Source organism: Watersipora subatra, chromosome 10 (genome assembly GCF_963576615.1).
Source record: "Watersipora subatra chromosome 10, tzWatSuba1.1, whole genome shotgun sequence".
Classification (NCBI taxonomy): domain Eukaryota; kingdom Metazoa; phylum Bryozoa; class Gymnolaemata; order Cheilostomatida; family Watersiporidae; genus Watersipora; species Watersipora subatra.
Genome location: NC_088717.1, coordinates 31,583,885 through 31,607,049, shown reverse-complemented (window position 1 = coordinate 31,607,049; position 23,165 = coordinate 31,583,885). Strand labels below are relative to the sequence as shown.

At 39.7% G+C, this 23,165-nt stretch overlaps 2 pseudogenes; both read left to right on the top strand.

Moving 5' to 3' along the window:
• The first annotated feature begins 17,295 nt into the window (after nt 1-17,295).
• On the top strand, nt 17,296-17,961 carry LOC137406971 (uncharacterized; annotated as a pseudogene).
• Nucleotides 17,962-18,184: 223 nt separating this feature from the next.
• Nucleotides 18,185-21,262, top strand: LOC137406969 (uncharacterized; annotated as a pseudogene).
• Nucleotides 21,263-23,165: the final 1,903 nt, after the last annotated feature.

Here is a 23,165-nt window from a genome sequence, read left to right as displayed (position 1 = left end):
TATGTATATTAGTAGAAAGGAGGTCAGCGGCGTAGTCAGTGCACTCTTTTATTCTGTAAGTCATGCTAAACTCCTGACCGCAACCTAATGTTTTCATATTCTTCGTGATTACGCAAGTCGTCCCATTAGATGAGGCAGCGGCACATTTTGGAAGACTGACCAGGCACAAGAGCAAACAATTTGGGAGACTGAATACTTGCTTCCTTAGAATAACTCCTTCAGACTTGGCGCAGTGAGATACGGTTGCTAGTTCGAGGTAAGCTTGCTCTTTCACTAAACTCTAATATAATATGTTTAAAAAGTAAACATAGGAGTTCCACCTTCATCAGTCTCAACAACTAAGCCTTGACCTTTTTCTCGTCAAAGATAATCTACTCTCTACCAAAAAGCCATCTTATTAGATAATCTTTATACAAGCTCTAATATTTTAAATCAATGGCAGGATCATATGCAAAATCCAAGTAGGCTGTAAAATATTCCCAAGTATCTCACCTGAAACTATTCCTATAAATTTGAATATAAAAGCATGGTTTGGAAGTGCCCCACTCTACCCAAGTGTGTAAATTGTTCTCAATGAATCTTTTTGTAATATACTGTTATTGTATGACGTTCACTCTTGCTCTATTATGTTATTGTATGACATTCACACTTGCTCTACTATGTTATTGTATGACATTCACCTTTGCTCTACTATGTTTAATGTATGACATTCACACTTGCTGTACTATGTTATTGTATGACATTCACTCTTGCTCTATTATGTTATTGTATGACATTCACACTTGCTCTACTATGTTATTGTATGACATTCACCTTTGCTCTACTATGTTTAATGTATGACATTCACACTTGCTGTACTATGTTATTGTATGACATTCACACTTGCTGTACTATGTTATTGTATGACATTCACACTTGCTCTACTATGTTATTGTATGACATTCACACTTGCTCTACTATGTTTAATGTATGACATTCACACTTGCTCTACTATGTTATTGTATGACATTCACTCTTGCTCTACTATGTTATTGTATGACATTCACACTTGCTGTACTATGTTATTGTATGACATTCCCACTTGCTCTACTATGTTATTGTATGATATTCACACTTGCTCTACTATGTTTAATGTATGATATTCACTCTTGCTCTACTATGTTATTGTATGACATTCACTCTTGCTCTACTATGTTATTGTATGACATTCACACTTGCTCTACTATGTTATTGTATGACATTCACTCTTGCTCTACTACAGTATGTTATTGTATGACATTCACACTTGCTCTACTATGTTTAATGTATGACATTCACACTTGCTCTACTATGTTATTGTATGACATTCACTCTTGCTCTACTATGTTATTGTATGACATTCACACTTGCTGTACTATGTTATTGTATGACATTCACACTTGCTCTACTATGTTATTGTATGACATTCACACTTGCTCTACTATGTTTAATGTATGACATTCACATTTGCTCAACTAGGTTATTGTATGACATCTACTCTTGCTTTACTATGTTATTGTATGACATTCACGCTTGCTATGCTACATTATTGCATGACATTCACTCTTGCTCTGCTATATTTTTGTATGACATTCATACTTGCTCTATTATGTTATTGTATGACATTCATACTTGCCCTACTACGTTATTGTATGAAATTCACACTTGCCCTACTACATTATGTTCTTGTATGACATTGAATTTTGCTCTGCTACAATAATGATACAAACTTTAAAAACTTATACTATGAACTTCAAAAGTTATAAGGAGTTTATAAATGTTATAAGAGAATGTAATTCTATGTATATATATATATATATTTCTCAAAGTATGTAAATATAAGGGAGTGTGGAATAATTGATACTTGTAATCTTACTTGATAAATCTTACAGTGTTCTTACAAATGTTTGTTGTAAAATGTGAAATTAATTACGAATTACTAATTGGTTAGGTTTAGAAGGAAAGATTTGTAAGTTAATACTCAAAGCGGGCATTGATAGAAACTTTCGTGAAATGCATTTGTAACTAATGCAATATTAGTCTGTTGAGGAAAGAAAACTGCGCTTGGTAATATATATCACTATTAAAATAAAAGTTAAATAACAAACTTACAATTCTTTCATACAAACAAAGATGTTTTAATTTTAACTAAAAGAAACATCGTAAAAAATTTTTTTAAACGAACAAAATCTTTAGTATTAATTGAACACTGAAACTATTAGTAGTAATGATGTTAATCTGTATTTTTAATAAACTTTACATATATATACATATATAGCACGAGTGTTTATATACATGTATATACATATATATATCTATATATCTATATATATATTTCTCAAAGTCCGTGTGTTGGAATTCCGTCTGTCTGTTGGAAATCCGGCTATAGCTATTATTAGAACAGCTGAGCTTGACAACAATAAAGACTCAAATTCATGGAATTTCATGGAAATTCATGGAATTCTTACTGTCATTGGAAGCCTAACCTTATTACATAACTGGCTTAGTGGAGTTTCCATTGGCAATATGCCAAGCCACTAGCTTGAAAGGTCAGCATACAGGACAGATAGCGCAGTTGGTAATGTATTGGGACCATGATCATTAGGTCCTCGGTTCAAACCCCAACAACGGCACTTTTCTGGTGGTCCTTAGACAAGAAGACCCTTGCTTGTATAATGTCTACAACCTCTATGATGAGTGCAATAATCAAAGCCATGCCGGCTCCGACGTCGCCCGATCAAACAAGGTCCGCGCTGCCTGTAGCTGAACCAGGACAAGGCAGTGAAAAATGGGCTACTGGTTCAAAACGGATGAAATGGACTCGGATTGATAACACGGACCTCATGCAGTGCTATTTTATGAGTGAACCTCAAAAGTGGGACTACATGGGAAGGATGCGTCAACTGTGGATAAACATGCGTCCTGAATTGCCACTAACCGCAAAGCAACTTGTAGCTCAGAGGAGTAACTGAAATGAAATTAGGGGACAGTTCACCCAAGTAACCTCAACCAACGAAGAGTGCATATCAACACACACTGTCATGGATACACGATCATGTGTTGATTCACGGGTTGAAGAAGACATGCACTTGGACCTTCACCCAAGGGTGAGAGAGCTTGCGGAAAATATCATCAACAAGATGTCAGCTGCTAATGATTATGGAAGCAGGGTACCACTACGAAGAGTTAGCAAGGCCATACCTAAGAAGCTGTTAGAAGACATTAACTTGGCACTGGAGTCGATCTCAACGGATCAATCAGTGAGACTAATGCCTTAATCTACAGTACAGCAACCGTCATCTTGGAGGAGATGGATATTAAGCCACTGCCAACAAGGCTTCAAGCCATTCCATCCTGGCAGCTGAGGCTACAAAATAAGATCAAGGACTTGCGCAAAAAAGTTAGTAGGCTCAGTGAGAGATCTAACCACAGTTTGGAGCGTCCAAAAAGGAAAGCCACAATAGAAGCTCTAGAATCTGCCAAACAGCAGCTAGTAGCACTCTCGGCACGACTGAAGCGGTACACCAAAGAGCGGGATAACAAGAGAATGAACAAACTGTTCATCAATAATCCATCTAGAGTGTATTCCCAGTTCAAAGGTGAACTGCAGAGGCCAATGTCTGAGCCTCCTCGATCTAGCACTTCAAAGTTCTTGAAGGACATCTGGGAGAAAGAGACTACTCATAACACCACTGCAAATTGGCCGAAGAGGCTTAAAGAGAGCCATCAACACACTGTGGCTCAGCAAGGACTCACCATCAGCAAAGAGGACATCAAGTGCAGAGTGCAGCGTATGAAGAACTGGGCCGCACCTGGCCATGACATGATTCAAGCCTTCTGGTTAAAGAAATTGACATGACTTCACACTAGAATGGCTAAGCAGATGGAATGCCTAATAGAACAAGGTGACCATCCAGAATGGCTGACTAAAGGACGAACTGTACTTCTGATAAAAGATCCAAAGCAGGGGCCGATTCCCAAAAACTATCGACCAATAACGTGATTGCCCACCACTTGGAAACTGCTCTCAGGAATAGTTGCAGACAAACTGGAAAAGCACATGAGTCACTATATGACCAGTGCTCAGAAAGGAATTGGGCGCAACACCCGAGGAGCCAAACATCAGTTACTGGTGGATCGGACGGTCTGTCAAGACAGCAGGAGAAGGCAAACCAATCTTGCCATGGCTTGGATTGACTACAAAAAGGCCTATGACTCAATTCCCCATAGTTGGATACTTGAGTGCCTCAGTATGTACAATGTTCACCCTGCTCTTGTGGCATTCATCAAGATGTCAGTGACCAAATGGAAGACGGAACTGGAGGCTAATGGCAAAAAGCTGGCGAGTGTAAAAATTAAGCGAGGCATCTATCAAGGTGACTCCTTATCACCGCTGCTCTTCTGCATATGCCTAAACCCTCTAAGCAATATGATAGAGGAGACTCAATATGGGTACCAGTTTAAGAGTGGCACCAAGATAAACCACCTCTTCTACATGGATGACATCAAGCTGTACGCTAACAAAGAAAGGGACAATGATTCGCTAATACACCTCACTCAGGTATACAGCAAGGACATCGGAATGATCTTCGGTATTGAGAAATGTGGAAGGCTAATTCTTAAGAAAGGCCATTCTATGCTCACAAATGGCCTAAAAATGCCAAATGGTATCATCAAAGATATAGAAGAAGGGTACAAGTACTTGGGAATTATGCAAAGCAACATCAACCACGAAGCCGAGGTACGTCACAAAGCCATTACCGAATACAAGAAACGCCTTCGGCAGGTCTTACGGAGCCAGCTCAATGCCAAGAACCAAGTCATGGCAATAAATACCTACGCACTGCCAGTAATAAGATATCCAGCAGGCATAATAAAGTGGACTGAGGAAGCCATCAAAGAAACAGATATAGCAAGTCGTAAACTGCTGACCATGCATGGAGCACTTCACCCAAAATCTGATACTACTAGATTGTATCTTGGTAGGAAAGATGGCGGTAGGGGGCTCAAAAGTGTACAGCAGACAGTGAAAGAGGAGGAGCAAAACATCAAAGCATATGCAGCTTCCATGGCCACTTCAGATAAGTTGCTAGCTGAATTTCAATCGGCTGCTATGAAGTGGCTATTATCTGAAGTGGCCACGGAGGCTGCATATGCTTTGATGCATTTGATATATATGAAGTCTGTCAAGATAGCTTAGATATATATAATTTAGATATATATATAATTCAGCTAGCAACTTATCTGAAGTGGCCATGGAAGCTGCATATGCTTTGATGTTTTGCTCCTCCTCTTTCACTGTCTGCTGTAAACTTTTGAGCCCCCTACCGCCATCTTTCCTACCAAGATACAATCTAGTAGTATCAGATTTTGGGTGGAGTCCTCCATGCATGGTCAGCAGTTTACGAGTTGCTATATCTGTTTCTTTGATGGCTTCCTCAGTCCACTTTATTATGCTTGCTGGATATCTTATTACTGGCAGTGCGTAGGTATTTATTGCCATGACTTGGTTCTTGGCATTGAGCTGGCTCCGTAAGACCTGCCGAAGGCGTTTCTTGTATTCGGTAATGGCTTTGTGACGTACCTCGGCTTCGTGGTTGATGTTGCTTTGCATAATTCCCAAGTACTTGTACCCTTCTTCTATATCTTTGATGATACCATTTGGCATTTTTAGGCCATCTGTGAGCATAGAATGGCCTTTCTTAAGAATTAGCCTTCCACATTTCTCAATACCGAAGATCATTCCGATGTCCTTGCTGTATACCTGAGTGAGGTGTATTAGCGAATCAATGTCCCTTTCTTTGTTAGCGTACAGCTTGATGTCATCCATGTAGAAGAGGTGGTTTATCTTGGTGCCACTCTTAAACTGGTACCCATATTGAGTCTCCTCTATCATATTGCTTAGAGGGTTTAGGCATATGCAGAAGAGCAGCGGTGATAAGGAGTCACCTTGATAGATGCCTCGCTTAATTTTTACACTCGCCAGCTTTTTGCCATTAGCCTCCAGTTCCGTCTTCCATTTGGTCATTGACATCTTGATGAATGCCACAAGAGCAGAGTGAGCATTGTACATACTGAGGCACTCAAGTATCCAACTATGGGGAATTGAGTCATAGGCCTTTTTGTAGTCAATCCAAGCCATGGCAAGATTGGTTTGCCTTCTCCTGCTGTCTTGACAGACCGTCCGATCCACCAGTAACTGATGTTTGGCTCCTCGGGTGTTGCGCCCAATTCCTTTCTGAGCACTGGTCATATAGTGACTCATGTGCTTTTCCAGTTTGTCTGCAACTATTCCTGAGAGCAGTTTCCAAGTGGTGGGCAATCACGTTATTGGTCGATAGTTTTTGGGAATCGGCCCCTGCTTTGGATCTTTTATCAGAAGTACAGTTCGTCCTTTAGTCAGCCATTCTGGATGGTCACCTTGTTCTATTAGGCATTCCATCTGCTTAGCCATTCTAGTGTGAAGTCATGTCAATTTCTTTAACCAGAAGGCTTGAATCATGTCATGGCCAGGTGCGGCCCAGTTCTTCATACGCTGCACTCTGCACTTGATGTCCTCTTTGCTGATGGTGAGTCCTTGCTGAGCCACAGTGTGTTGATGGCTCTCTTTAAGCCTCTTCGGCCAATTTGCAGTGGTGTTATGAGTAGTCTCTTTCTCCCAGATGTCCTTCAAGAACTTTGAAGTGCTAGATCGAGGAGGCTCAGATATTGGCCTCTGCAGTTCACCTTTGAACTGGGAATACACTCTAGATGGATTATTGATGAACAGTTTGTTCATTCTCTTGTTATACCGCTCTTTGGTGTAACGCTTCAGTCGTGCCGAGAGTGCTACTAGCTGCTGTTTGGCAGATTCTAGAGCTTCTATTGTGGCTTTCCTTTTTGGACGCTCCAAACTGTGGTTAGATCTCTCACTGAGCCTACTAAATTTTTTGCGTTTTTTGTTTGCAGTTTTCAAGTCCAAACTGTGGTTAGATCTCTCACTGAGCCTACTAATTTTTTTGCGTTTTTTGTTTGCAGTTTTCAAGTCGGGTGTAAATGTAAATGTATATGTATATATAAATGTAAATGTATGTAAATGTATATATAGCATGAGTGTTTATATTTATATATATGCATTAAAAACAAAATTGTTTCCTCACCCCGAATACCCGTAGGGGTGGTAAATTCTGACTCGGGTCTCCTACCAGAGACCTGGGAGTTTGAGCACTCGCCTTAAGATCTGAGCTGTTCTCAATAGCGCACTTTTCTGCAACTCACCTGAGTTGATTGTTGTTGGTATTTGGGCAAGCCACATTTTATGCGCCGGTGTTATTGCGCCCAGTGCCCCAATGACTACTGGGATTACAGTTGTTCTTACATTCCAGCATTTTTCAATCTCTTCTTCAAGAAGGAGATATTTCTCTACCTTTTCTTTTTCTTTGCTGGTTATATTGTAGTCATTGGGTACTGCTATATCTATTATAGTAGCCCTTGTCTTGAACATTAATAGAGTGGTGTACATGGTATAACAAGTGTATTGTTGCTGAGTGTAGTATCAGCTGACTCAGTCAATAAAGAGTCAACACCGGTATGCATAAAATATGTCGCAATGCTGATGCAATACAAGGATTTGACGAATACAACAGGAAGTGTAAGTAAGGGCAGGTAATTACTAAGTGCAACATACATTGTGCACATAACTTCAATACATCTCTCTTTCTTCTACAAAACAAAAAGATGAAATCCAATTCTAATTGAAATATTCAGACTAGCAACACACATAGCTATAATAATGTTATCACTACTGTCTACTACAATTATACATAATGTAGTCGTCAAACCGAGATGGTCGTGCTCTAACTCGAGGAAGTCGAGGCAGTGTGGCAGCAGGTTTTGGACAAACAGGTACCTTATTAGCATTAGGTTGATTGTTTTGATTAGCTATGTGTATGTTGTCTGGCTGAATGTCTCTAAGCTCAATGTTGTCAGGTTAGTCTATACAAGTCTTGCTTTCGGCATCTTTTCTAATCTGTCTCCTGTTACGTCGATATATTACATCAGTAGCCAAGTCCTTTACCAAGTAGCTTCTACCAATTGTCTTCACAATGATTCCTGGCAGCCATAAATTGCTAGTACAGTTGCGTATTCTTAATTATCTCCATCTTGTAAAGGTGTAAGATCTCTAGCATTACTGTCATAGAATTTCTTTTGCTTTGCATTAGCTGCTCGGAGGTCATCATATGTGTCAAGTGAATGCTGACCTGGCTCCATAGCTGATTTTGTAGAGGGCAGTAGTGTTCTGGTTCTTCTGACAAACAATCTCATTGCTGGTGATGGTATGCCATCTCCTCTAGGAGTGTTCCTGTAATTTAGTAGAGCTAAGTATGGGTCATCAGATTTTGTTAGCAGTCCTTTAAGTATTCCTACAGAGCGTTCTGCAAGTCCATTAGATTGAGCTACCGAGGGCTTGATGTACGGTGGTCAAATTTCCATGTTCTTACAAATTCCCTAAACAGACTGCTAAAAAACTGTGGCCCATTGTCACTTATAACCTTTAGTGGTATTCCGTGTCTGGCAAAAATGGATTTGACATGAGTTATTACAGATGAACTAGTAGTACTGCTGAGTTTTGAGTATTCAATGGAACCACTAAAATAGTCTGCTACTATAAGAAAGTGTTGGTTGCCATGCTGAAACAAATCCATTCCTATAGTCTGCCATGGCAACTCTGGAGTATCTACAGGCTGAAGCAATTCTTTTTGTTGGTTTCTCTGATGTTGGCAGCATTTGTCACAGGTTTGAACCGTATCTATGATCTCAGATGACATTCCTGGCCAATATACAAATTCTTTAGCTCTTTTGATGCTTAGAGTCTGTCCCAGGTGAGGTTGGTGTATTGTGTTCAACATATGCTGTCTCAGAGCTCTAGGAACGATAATCTGCTGATCTTTAAATACTAAGCCACTAATTTCAGTGAGTGAATGCTGCACAGTCCAAAACGGCCTAAGGTCTCCATCTAACTCTTTTCTGCTATCAGGCCAACCATCACTGATCACTTTGCAGAGTTTTTGTAGTTGGGTATCCTTAGATGTAGCATTTTTAAGCTCAGCTTGTTGATCTTCTGTAGAATGTAGAACAGGATGGCAGTTGAGACTTAAGATTTCATCAGTTATAGTCCGTTCACTATCCTTGTAAGTGGCTCTGCTCAGTGTATCAGCTATGTATAACTCCTCTCCTCGTTTGTAGTTCAGTGTAGCATCGTAAGGCATCAATCTCCAAACTAGGTTGAGTAATCTTGGTGGTATCTTGTCGATAGGTTTACTAATAATATTGATAAGTGGCTTGTGATCAGTCTCAAGAGTGATATGTTTACCATATATGTATCTGTGAAAGTGTTCTGCTCCAAACACAACAGCTCGCATCTCTTTCTCAATCTGTGACCACTTCTGCTCTGTATCTGTAAGAGCTTTGGAAGCATAGGCGATTGGTTCTCCATCTTGTAATAGAGCTGCACCAATGACTGATTTAGAAGAGTCAACAGATAAGAGAACTGGTTTGCTGACATCATAGCATTTTAAAAGAGGAGCTGATGAAATTTTGCTTATCAGCTTTTTGAAATTTTCATCTTGTTGCTGTGTCCAAAGAAACTCAGAACTTTTCTCAGTCATTTTGCGAAGCTCACTTAGATGCTTAGACAGGTTCGGCACAAACTTCGTGAGGTAGTTGACCATACCTATGATTCTTCGTACACCAGTTTTGTCAACTGGAGGTTCTAGGTTGTGAATTGCAGAAACTTTGCTGGGGTCAGGTTTCACTCCATCAGCTGAAAGAACATGGCCTATGTACTTTACTTGAGATACTGCAATCTGAGACTTCTTTCTGTTCAACTTCAGTCCTTGCTGTCTGCAACGTTCTAATACTGCCTTTAGTCTATTGTTATGTTCTTGAAGAGTAGTAGCATGCACTAATATGTCATCCATAATTACTGCCACACCATCTAAACCTTCGAAGAGCCTTTCCATCGCGGCCTGAAATACCTCAGGAGCACTCTTAATTCCAAAAGGTAATCTAGTAAAAGCATATCTACCTAAAGGACTATTAAAAGTTGTTAAAAGACTACTACATTTGTCTAGTTTCAATTGCCAAAAACCCTTACATGCATCTAATACACTAAAAAGTTTAGCTTCAGGCATTCTAGCTGTAACAGATTCAATAGTAGGTAAAGGATAGTGTGCCCTTTTAACAGCTTTGTTTAGGTTCGTTGGATCAATACAAATCCTAATACTACCATCAGGTTTTTTTACTGGTACAAGACTATTTACCCAATCAGTTGGCTCAGTTATCTTAACTATAATACCTAATGATTCCATTGTTTTCAACTCCTTTACCACCTGATCTCTAACTGGTTCAGGTATAACTCGTGGAGGGTGTACAACAGGAGTATATGCAGGATCTAACTCTATAGAATGTTCACCTTCTATGCAGCCGAGCCCATCAAATACATCCGAATAACTATCAAGGTTGAAAGTGTTACTGATAGTTTTACCTAGAGATTGTATTTGGTTTAGCTTTGCCAACAGTCCTAGAGTGACACATGTTTTGCCACCTAACACTGCTCTCCTATCTTCAGGTACTACCATAAATGTCAGTGGCAAGCTCTTCCCATTTGTGTGAGCAGTAGCTGTTACTTGGCCAAGTGGTACAAGCTGATGTCCGGAATAAGAGTATAGTGTAGTAGCGCACTTTTGTACTGGCAGGTTCATCTGGTTCACTAAGTGTACAGGAAGTGTGTTGCATTCAGCACCAGTATCTAACAGCACTGAAACTGTAGTGTCGTTGATACTAATGTTAGTAGTGAAGTCTGCAGGATTAGTTGTAGAACTTTTAATGCATCCAACAAAAAGAGCGTTACATTGGCTACGAGCTTTAGGCTTTGCTGTATAGCAGCATTTTTCAAAGTGGCTAAGCTTTTCGCAGTTTCTACAAATTTGTCCTTTTGTTGGGCATGAGTCAAAGGAATGTCTGGGCAAACTTCCACACCTACTACATGTACTTGACTGGTGTGTTTTAGGCTTTTCAGTCCTATGCTGAGCGTTGTTACGTACTGCAGCAATAGAAACAGATTCTTCCTTTTGTTTGCATTTAGCAGCTTCCTTAAAACGTCTGAGCATTTTTACAACATTATCTAGTTCAACATTTTCCATTTGCTTAATCTAACTACTGTTTTTGCATCATCTAAGCCGATAACCATTGTGTGAAGTATTAACGTTCCAGTCTGTTCACCAAACTCACAGTAACGTGCTCTTTTCCTCAACTCAGTCAGATATTCATCAATGCTTGTGTGATTCTGCTTGCAGTTGAAAAAATGGTCTTTCGAGTTTGAACAGATTATGCCTCGGCTTACAAAAGTTGTCAAAGTTTTCTATAATATCGCTATACACATCCTTACTTTTGCCGGTGGCATATGTAAAAGTTTTGTAGATATCTTTGCCTCTCTCACCAACAGTTCGTAATAATAGAGCTATCTTTACCTTATCATCGGCTCTGTCTTTATCAATAGCTTCCAGAAAATGTGTAAAGTCTTCTTTGTAAACTTCTCATTCTGCTGGTAAGTCAACTCCTGTCAATGACTTAGGAGCCAAGAACTGATATTCACTAGCCATCGCAGTAGTAAGCAAAGCCAATGTAAGTAATGTAATATAGATAGTCGTATTATATTAATCCATGTAAAATCTCTTTAGTTCAAGTTTAAACTGACACCATGTCTTGAACATTAATAGAGTGGTGTACATGGTATAACAAGTGTATTGTTGCTGAGTGTAATATCAACTAGCTCAGTCAATAAAGAGTCAACACTGGTATGCATAAAATATGTCACAATGCTGATGCAATACAAGGATGTGATGAATATACCAGGAAGTGTAAGTAAGGGCAGGTAATTACTAAGTGCAACATACATTGTGCACATAACTTCAATACAGCCCTCTTGTTCTCCTTGTCTACCACCACTATATCTGGTTGGTTTGCTAGGACATGCTTGTCAGTTCGAATGTAGAAGTCCCAGAGGATCTTAGCGCGGTCATTTTCATTGACCTTACCAGGAGCTTTCCACCAGTTTTGTTGTTTATTAAGGCCATACTCATCACATAGACTTCTATACACAACACCTGTGACATGATTATGCCGCTCAGTGTATGCGTTTCCTGCTAGCTGCTTGCATCCATTGATGATGTGTTGGATGGTCTCAGGTGCATCTTTGCACAGTCTGCATCTAGGATCGTCTCTAGTGTGATATATTTTCGTTTGGAGTTGCCTTGTTGGGAGCACTTGCTCCTGGGCGGCCATGATTAGTGACTCTGTATAGGCCGTTAGGTTTCCTTTGTTCAGCCACATATATGTCTGGTGAAGATCGCCAACTTTAGATATTTGTTGGTAGTAAGCACCATGAAGAGCTTTCGTGTGCCAGTCAATTTCCTCATCATCAGGGCGTAGGTCCGTTGTAAGAGCAGCCGATTGAAATTCAGCTAGCAACTTATCTGAAATAGCCATGGAAGCTGCTTATGCTTTGATGCTTTGCTCCTCCTCTTTCGCTGTCTGCTGTACACTTTTGAGTCTCCTACCGCCATCTTTCCTATCAAGATACAATCTATTAGTATCAGATTTTGGGTGGAGTCCTCCATGCATGGTCAGCAGTTTACGAGTTGCTATATCTGTTTCTTTGATGGCTTCCTCAGTCCACTTTATTATGCTTGCTGGATATCTTATTACTGGCAGTGCGTAGGTATTTATTGCCATGACTTGGTTCTTGGCATTGAGCTGGCTCCGTAAGACCTGCCGAAGGCGTTTCTTGTATTCGGTAATGGCTCTGTGACATACCTCGGCTTCGTGGTTGATGTTGCTTTGCAAAATCTCTATGTACTTGTACCCTTCTTCTATATCTTTGATGGTACCATTTGGCATTTTTAGGCCATCTGTGAGCATATAATGGCCTTTCTTAAGAATTAGCCTTCCACATTTCTCAATACCAAAGGTCATTCCGATGTCGTTGCTGTATACCTGAGTGAGGTGTATTAGCGAATCAATGTCCCTTTCTTTGTTAGCGTACAGCTTGATGTCATCCATGTAGAAGAGGTGGTTTATCTTAGTGCCACTCGTAAACTGGTACCCATATTGAGTCTCCTCCAGCATATTGCTTAGAGGGTTTAGGCATATGCAGAAGAGCAGCGGTGATAAGGAGTCACCTTGATAGATGCCTCGCTTAATTTTTACACTCGCCAGCTTTTTGCCATTAGCCTCCAGTTCCGTTTTCCATTTGGTCATTGACATCTTGATGAATGCCACAAGAGCAGGGTGAACATTGTACATACTGAGGCACTCAAGTATCCAACTGGAATTGAGTCATAGGCCTTTTTGTAGTCAATCCAAGCCATGGCAAGATTGGTTTGCCTTCTCCTGCTGTCTTGACAGACCGTCCGATCCACCAGTAACTGATGTTTGGCTCCTCGGGTGTTGCGCCCAATTCTTTTTCTGAGCACTGGTCATATAGTGACTCATGTGCTCTTCCAGTTTGTCTGCAACTATTCCTGAGAGCAGTTTCCAGGTGGTGGGCAAGCACGTTATTGGTCGATAGTTTTTGGGCATCGGCCCCTGCTTTGGATCTTTTATCAGAAATACAGTTCGTCCTTTGGTCAGCCATTCTAGATGGTCACCTTGTTCTATTAGGCATTCCATCTGCTTAGCCATTCTAGTGTGAAGTCATGTCAATTTCTTTAACCAGAAGGCTTGAATCATGTCATGGCCAGGTGCGGCCCAGTTCTTCATACGCTGCACTCTGCACTTGATGTCCTTTTTGCTGATGGTGAGTCCTTGCTGAGCCACAGTGTGTTGATGGCTCTCTTTAAGCCTCTTCGGCCAATTTGCAGTGGTGTTATGAGTAGTCTCTTTCTCCCAGATGTCCTTCAAAAACTTTGAAGTGCTAGATCGAGGAGGCTCAGACATTGGCCTCTGCAGTTCATCTTTGAACTGGGAATACACTCTAGATGGATTATGATGAACAGTTTGTTCATTCTCTTGTTATCCCGCTCGTTGGTGTACCGCCCCAGTCGTGCCGAGAGTGCTACTAGCTGCTGTTTGGCAGATTCTAAAGCTTCTATTGTGGCTTCCCTTTTTGGACGCTCCAAACTGTGGTTAAATCTCTCACTGGGCCTACTAATTTTCTTGCGCAACTCCTTGATCTTATTTTGTAGCCTCAGCTGCCAGGATGGAATGGCTTGAAGCCTTGTTGGCAGTGGCTTAATATCCATCTCCTCCAAGATGGCGGTTGCTGTACTGTAGATTAAGGCATTAGTCTCACTGATTGATCCAGTTGAGATCGACACCAGTGCCAAGTTAATGTCTTCTAACAGCTTATCAGTTTGAGTCCATTTCATCCGTTTTGAACTAGTAGCCCATTTTTCACTGCCTTGTCCTGGTTCAGCTACAGGCAGCGCGGACCTTGTTTGACCGGGCAGCGCGGACCTTGTTTGACCGGGCGACATCCGAGCCAGGGATTGCACTCATCATAGATGTTGTAAACATTATACAAGCAAGGGTCTTGTATAAGGACCACCAGAAAAGTGCAGTTGTTGGAGTTTGAACCGAGGACCTAATGATCATGGTTCCGATACCTTACCAACTGCGCTATCTGTCCTGTATATGTAGCATGAGTGTTTATATATATATGCATTATATATATAAAGTTATATACATCATAACTCGAAAGCACACTCTAATAATTAACAATAAAAGTGCACATTGACCGTGTGTAATCGCGAAAAGAATATACAGCATATGGTAAGAGTGATGGAAATGATATGAATGGTTAAGCTGTTCTTTGTTGGAAATTTGTTGAATTCGTATGGTGAAATAAGAGTCATATCGTGAGATAAAAAAATCATCATATTCCACTTCGTAAAGTGAAAAAAATTGTATATCAGGGTTATCGTTTCCTGAGGATGCTGTGTAATAGATATTATTCACATGGGACCTTTATTGGTTGGTAAGTGCATAGAGAAGGCTACAAATTCTGTGTGCTAGCCAGGTTATCAGGAGCAGATACAGGATGTGGTGTTGAGTTGTGCTACATGTCAGGAGAATGTTAAGGCAATGCATAATGCACTTACAACCATATGACATACCGCAGTATCCAATGCAATCGGGAAGCGTAGATCTTTTTAATCTAGATGACATTAAGTATTTAGTCATGGTAGACAGATATTCCAAATGACCTACCTGCTGCGAGTTGAAGAGTTTGAAATCAATTAACATTGCTGAGATACTATACTGCGTAAGCAGTTCTTTCTACTTTGGTAGACCTGAGATCCTAGTTATTGATAAAGCTTCGTATTTTACATCATTTGAACTTGAACAGTTTCTAAAGGAAATTGAGATACAGGACATCACATCTAGTCTGTAATATTCTCATTCTGATGGTCTTGCTGAAAGAATGAATCGAATTATCAAGAGCAGCCTGAAAAAGGCCCATGAGTCAAGTCAAACACTGTTTGATGTTTTAACTTCCCCTTGATCTCCACCATTGGGGGTGGATTACCATCACCTTCAGTTCTATTCCAGTCAATAAATCTGAGAAACCATCTTCAGTTTATGCCTCAACAGCTCAAACTTCAAAAAGTAGAACTTAACATCATTGAGAAAGCTTTCAGTGTGCACCAGTCTCAAAATATGTTCAACCTGAGCCATGGTAGGCGGCCTATTGAGATGTGTGTGGGTATGAGAGTTTGGTGCCTGCTAGGCCAACAGCATTGGGTAGATGGTGTGATCATACGGAGAGCAGAGACACTCAGGAGCTGTTATGTGGATATAGGCAAGGGTAGAGGGCATAAGGAACGTGAAAATCTTGAAGCCATGCAAAAAAGCCCCAACAACCCTGCATTATGCGTATTAAGAAAATATAACCATAATTTCATGACGGTAGAACATAGACAGGCACAAGGTTTAGACCGCAATAACACAAGGTCAGAGACCACACAGCCTTTATTCCCATCAGATACCTCACAGCCTTCATACCCCACCCACCTGGCCAGTAATACTTAACAGTCACTGTCATCTGCACAAACGCGCACAACTAAGTCAGGTCATGTATCCAAACCACCAGTGAGGAGCCCTGAGCCAGACCCCAGCCAATGTATCCAAACCATCAGTGGGGAGCCGCAAGCCAGAAAATTATTTTAAAGTACCGAGCATGTAACATCACTAACTTTGCCTTGTAAGCTGCATCCACCGACATACATTGTAGTTATATTTTGTAAATTGTGAATATTTTCTATTTTTATGTTTTAACTAGCTGTGCTACTCGGCGTTGCCCAGGTAATAAAAAAGTCTGGACAGAAAATTGATTTGTATTTAACATATAACAACATTTAAGATTCTAACTTTCAAACTACATATTATGAAAAAATTGTTTTGTGTAGTTTAATTAAATTAAGAGAAAAATGAAAACAACTGTAACAATTTTAAAATATTGTCAAACAACTGTAACCTTCAAGCTATAAGCCTAGCACATTTCCAATAGAAAGTTGTAGCAAGCTGCTAGGCTTCTAATGGCGGTACTCCATGACATTGCATCAGCATTGTTGTCTAGCTGCAGTTATACTAATAATAGCTATAGCTGGAATGCAGACACACATATGAGATACACACGGAAATACTTTGAGAAATATATATATAGATATTCACAGACATTTTTAGTTTTGTTTTACTGTCCTACCAAAAAGGAGCGTGTTATATGTACTTTAAATACATGTGGCCATAAATGTTATGGTTGGTCCAGCTGGTGTTATTTTTATGACTCATCAGTACATAAAAATATCACTAATATCTTTTATGTACTGATGAAATAATAATTACATGAGATACGCATAGACGAGTAAAGTTAATATCACTATAAGTGTATGGTAGTATTTAGTTAATATTACTATAAGAGTATGATAGTCTGTAGTTAATATTACTATAAGAGTATGATAGTTGTTGTATTCTAGCAATAGTTATTATTGTCAGCACCTGCAGTCTGACAGCAGTGACCACAAGGTCAGGTGTGATGAATTATGTCTTGCTAGTAAACAAGAGCATTATATAGTTAGCCAGCAATAAACAAACATTTAAACTGCAAATGCTCTCTCTAGCTCCTATTACCTTACATTCTAAAGATACAACAATGGCGATGAGTTTGTAAATTTTGGAAGGAGAGAGGCTATTACGAGATAATTAGCTGGCATATAATTCTGGGATACTATTGTGAACATGGCTATGGCATTGGATACAAACACGAGCCATAACAAAGCCTTTCCAGTAGCTTCAGACCCATTGACTGTAGGGTCTCATTGGAAAAGGTAGAAGAGAGGTTTCGAGTACTTTGTAGCTGCTAAAGGCGTCACGAAAGCAGACCAGAAAAAAGCATTACTGCTAGATATGGCAGGTAAAGAGGTGCAGGATATATTCGATGTGTTACCGAATGGAGAAGGTGATGATAGCTATAAAAAGGCAATGTCGGCCATAGACAGTCACTTTCAAACTAAAATTAACACAACGTACGAACGATCAGTATTCAGAAGGACAGAGATTAGAAAAGATGAGACTGTGGTCAATTACATCACGAGGCTTTGTCAGTTAGCTTTGACATGTGAGTACACAGATGAAGAAATAGAAATTCGAGACCAAATTATCGAGAAACTGCCCTTTAGCCGATTGAGAAGAAAACTCCTTGAACAAGGCTCTGACTTAACACTGACTAAAATAGTATCAATAGCACAGACAGAGGAGGCAATAAATCAACAGAACACTGAGCTGGGTAGTGAAGTAAAGCAGGAAGAAGTGAACAAGGTTCTAAATAGTCGAGCTCGACAATTTATGAGAAATACGACTGCAAGACCCGAAGCAATGAGGAACACAGTTTTTCTACCGTTGTAAGGCTACTGATTACATTGCATCATCAGATAGCTGTCCCGCACAGGGAAGATCATGTAATGTCTGCCACAAAAAGGGACATTTTGGTGGTGCTAGATTCTGTAAAGGCGTATAAAGCAATCGTAATATAAGCGCAACTGCAGCCGTTATTGATGCTGCAGATGATGATGTCGCTACTCTGTTTGCTGTTAGCGATCTAGATAGTGAGGGAACGACGAATGATGGTATGTTCAATATAGCTCCTACAAAATCGGCGCGGATAGTGGTAAAAATAACAACATTGCATCTTCTGTATTAGTCGACTCGGGTGCGTCCAGTAACCTAATGGACAAGGCCACTGCTAAAACTCTAAAGTGCCAAATCAGGCCTACAAATAAACGACTCTTTGCTTACGGTAATAAATCGAGGGGCATTGATTTAATTGGTGAAACTGATGGTAATGTTGTTGTACCTGACAATGGTAAATGTGCGCATGCTACTTTTTATATTTTAATGGTACTGCTACCACACTACTAGGTAGACATACATCTGAGCGTTTGGATGTGCTGAGAGTAGGGCCGATTAAGGGGGAGGTTAATGTTGCTTCATCTGGTTCTGCTCCTGGTGATTTGGATCCGTGATTGAGTCGGTTTCCTGAGTGTTTTGCTGGGGTTGGTCGATTGAAGGATGCGCAGGTTGCGTTGCATATTGATTTTGGTGTGAGGCCAGTAGCTCAGCCGGTGAGACGTATGCCATTTGAACACAGGTAGAAGGCAAAGGCCAAATTGGATGAGCTTCTAGCATCTGATATAATTGAGAGGGTGGAAGGGCCAACACCATGGGTCAGTCCAATAGTCACAGTGCCCAAAAATGGTAATGACATTCGCTTATGTGTGGATATGCGTCAAGCCAGCAAAGCGATAATCCGAGAGCGCCACCCTATTCCCACAATCAAAGAGCTGCTATACAATCTCAATGGTGCCAGATTCTTTAGCAAGATTGATTTGAAGTTGGGTTATCATCAGCTCGAGTTAGATGAGGCTTCCAGGGTTATTACTACGTTTGTTACTCCTTTTGGTGTATTCAGATACAAGAGGTTGAACTTTGGTGTCGCTTCCGGATCAGAGTTGTACCAATATCAAATCCAGAAAGACATATCAGGATTGGCCGGTTGTCAGAATTATGCGGACGACATAGTGGTATTTGGATCTAGTCGAGAAGAGCATGATACTCGACTGAGAGAATTCTTCAAGCGTATGAGTGAGTTAAGCCTGACTCTCAATGGTGATAAACGTAAATTTGGCATGAGCAGGATTTTGTATGTAGGTTATGATATCTCTGACAAGGGTGTGTCGGTTAGTGAGTAAAAGGTTAAATCAATTGTGGAAGCGAGATTGCCAAAAGATGTTGCAGAGCTTCGCAGCTTTCTAGGGCTGGTGAATTTTGTTGGCAAGTTTCTTCCTGACCTGTCTACTCATGCGGAACCACTCTATTGACTTATAAAGTGCCCCAGTGGTCAAACACCAAAGGTAGACAGATTTAGGTGGGGCAAAGAGCAACAGGCATCATTTGTGAAAATCAAAGACATGATGGCTAGAAGTGAAACTTTGGCATATTTTGATCCTAATGCAAAAACTACGGTTACAGTCGATGCAAGTCCATATGGTTTAGGTGCCATTTTGAGTCCGATGATTGGAGGGTGCAAAAGGGTCGTAGCCTATGGCCATCGCAGTTTATCCGACGTGGAGAGGAGATACTCTCAAACTGAGAAAGAGTCATTGGCGATTGTGTGGGGCTGCGAACATTTTGCTATTTATTTGATAGGTATCAAGTTCTATCTGGTCACTGATCATAAACCGCTGAAGTTTATCTTCAACCGTATAAACTCTAAACCACCTGCGAGGGTTGAGAGATGGGTGCTCAGGTTGCAAGCTTTCGATTATGAGGTTGTCTATAGACCAGGTTCTATAAATATTGCTGATCCCTTGTCAAGGCTGTCGGCCAGTTCTAAAGAAGTGTTGCGTGTAGATAATGTGGCTGATCAATATATTATGATGATTGCTAAGTCAGCGGTTCCCAAGGCTATGTCGTTTGATGAGGTAAAACAGGCGGCGATAAAATGCCAGGAGATGACTCACATAAAACAAGCACTGCTAGATGTTATGTGGTCGAGGTGTCTCCCCGCATACAAGGCTGTGATGGTTGAGTTAGCGGAGGTTGACGGTGTGGCCATGAGGGGAACCGAATAGTGATGCCAGTATCACTAAGACCTCAGGCCATCGGGTTGGCCCATGAGGACCATCAAGGTATGACCAAGACCAAGCAGCTCCTAAGGTCAAAGTTGTGGTGGCCAGGAATGGACAAGGAAGTGGAGGATTTCTGTAGTAAATGTTACGAATGTCAAGTAGTAAGCGCACCCTGCAAACCTCCGCCTATGTCTAGTAAAAAAATGCCTGATAAACCTTGGGACCATGTAGCTTGTGATCTGATGGGTCCTTTGCCGAATGGTGAAAGTGTGCTGGTTCTAGTAGATTATTATAGTCGGTACTTTGAGGTCGCATTTCTGAGGTCAACAGCTGCTCCGAAGGTCATAGAGGTTGTTGAAATTGCATTTTGTCGATGGGGGATACCGTTGAGCTCAAGGACAGATAATGGTCCTCAGTTTGTTAGTGGAGAGTTCCAGGATTTTTTGAGAGAATATGGGGTTTACTAGATGTCCACAACGCCAATGTGGCCGGCTGCTAATGGTGAGGTTGAACTACAGAATAGAAGCTTGTTGAAATCCCATAAGATTGGTCATCTGTCTGGTAAAGCTCACAAAGCTGAGTTGAGAAAGTTCTTAATAAGTTATCGGTCAACGCCTCATTCTATAACAGGGGTTTCACCTGCCGAGTTAATGTTAGGTAGGAAGTTAAAAACGAAACTCCCCTGTTTGGAGAGAACAGGCAAAGAAGCTAAAGATGGAGAAATACGAGACAGGCAAGCAATAGCTCAAGAAAAAAGCAGAGAGTATAGCGACAAGCAAAGTGAAAAAGTTCAAATTGAAGTTGGTGATAAGGTTTTGGTTCGTCAGTCTAAAGCGAATAAGCAAAGCCCAACTTATCAAACAGAGTCGCAACAAATTGTAAGCAAACAAGGTTCAGAGGTTGCTGTCAAATCAAAAGAGGGATCAGAATATCGAAAAAATATCTCTGATATAAAGCCAGTTGTTCGAGATTTGCAAGTCAGTCAGTCTCCAGCAATGCAGGAGCCTGTTGTGGTAGAATCCCGACCCATTAGAGTGAGGGCATCACCTGAAAGGTATGGGCCTGTGATTACCCATTGACGTCAGCTGTTGTTGGTCCTTTTATTTAGCTTAGTCGTGTGGTTTGTGTTCTGTCCATAATGTCATACAGTGGGGGTTACTCTCGCTACAGTAGTGCGTCTAGTGTGTGGTAGACTAGTTAAGTTACATTGTTTTAAATTACACCTATTATATAATATCAGTTTTGCTTAATTTGCTTTTCAGTTCTTCTTTATTTGCTGCTATGATTTCTCAGACTGTTACCAGTTTTGTTTATGAGAAAGGAAGGGTTGTTGTATTCTAGCAATAGTTATTATTGTCAGCACCTGCAGTCTGACAGCAGTTACCACAAGGTCAGGTGTGATGAATTATGTCTTGCTAGTAAACAAGAGCATTATATAGTTAGCCAGCTATAAACGAACATTCAAACTGCAAACGCTCTCTCTAGCTCCTATTACCTTACATTCTAAAGATACAACAATAGTCTCTAGTTAATATCACTATAAGAGTATGATAGTATCTAGTTAATATTACTATAAGAGTATGATAGTCTCTAGTTAATATCACTATAAGAGTATGATAATCTCTAGTTAATATTACTATAAGAGTATGATAGTCTCTAGTTAATATCACTATAAGAGTATGATAGTCTCTAGTTAATATTACTATAAGAGTATGATAGTCTCTAGTTAATATTACTATAAGAGTATGATAGTCTCTAGTTAATATTACTATAAGAGTATGATAGTCTCTAGTTAATATCACTATAAGAGTATGATAGTCTCTAGTTAATATCACTATAAGAGTATGATAGTCTCTAGTTAATATCACTATAAGAGTATGATAGTCGTTAGTTAATATCACTATAAGAGTATGATTGTCTCTAGTTAATATCACTATAAGAGTATGATAGTCTCTAGTTAATATCACTATAAGAGTATGATAGTCGTTAGTTAATATCACTATAAGAGTATGATTGTCTCTAGTTAATATCACTATAAGAGTATGATAGTCTCTAGTTAATATTACTATAAGAGGATGATAGTCTCTAGTTAATATTACTATAAGAGTATGATAGTCTCTAGTTAATATCACTATAAGAGTATGATAGTCTCTAGTTAATATTACTATAAGAGTATGATAGTCTCTAGTTAATATCACTATAAGAGTATGATTGTCTCTAGTTAATATCACTATAAGAGTATGATTGTCTCTAGTTAATATTACTATAAGAGGATGATAGTCTCTACTTAATATTACTATAAGAGGATGATAGTTTTTAGTTAATATTACTATAAGAGTATGATTCTCTCTAGTTAATATCACTATAAGAGTATGATAGTCTCTAGTTAATATTACTATAAGAGGATGATAGTCTCTAGTTAATATTACTATAAGAGTATGATAGTCTCTAGTTAATATCACTATAAGAGTATGATAGTCTCTAGTTAATATTACTATAAGAGTATGATAGTCTCTAGTTAATATCACTATAAGAGTATGATAGTCTCTAGTTAATATTACTATAAGAGTATGATAGTCTTTAGTTAATATCACTATAAGAGTATGATTGTCTCTAGTTAATATCACTATAAGAGTATGATTGTCTCTAGTAAATATTACTATAAGAGGATGATAGTCTCTAGTTAATATTACTATAAGAGGATGATAGTTTTTAGTTAATATTACTATAAGAGTATGATAGTTTCTAGTTAATATCACTATAAGAGTATGATAGTCTCTAGTTAATATTACTATAAGAGTATGATAGTCTCTAGTTAATATCACTATAAGAGTATGATAGTCGTTAGTTAATATCACTGTAAGAGTATGATTGTCTCTAGTTAATATCACTATAAGAGTATGATAGTCTCTAGTTAATATTACTATAAGAAAATAGTAGTCTCTAGTTAATATTACTATAAGAGTATGATAGTCTCTAGTT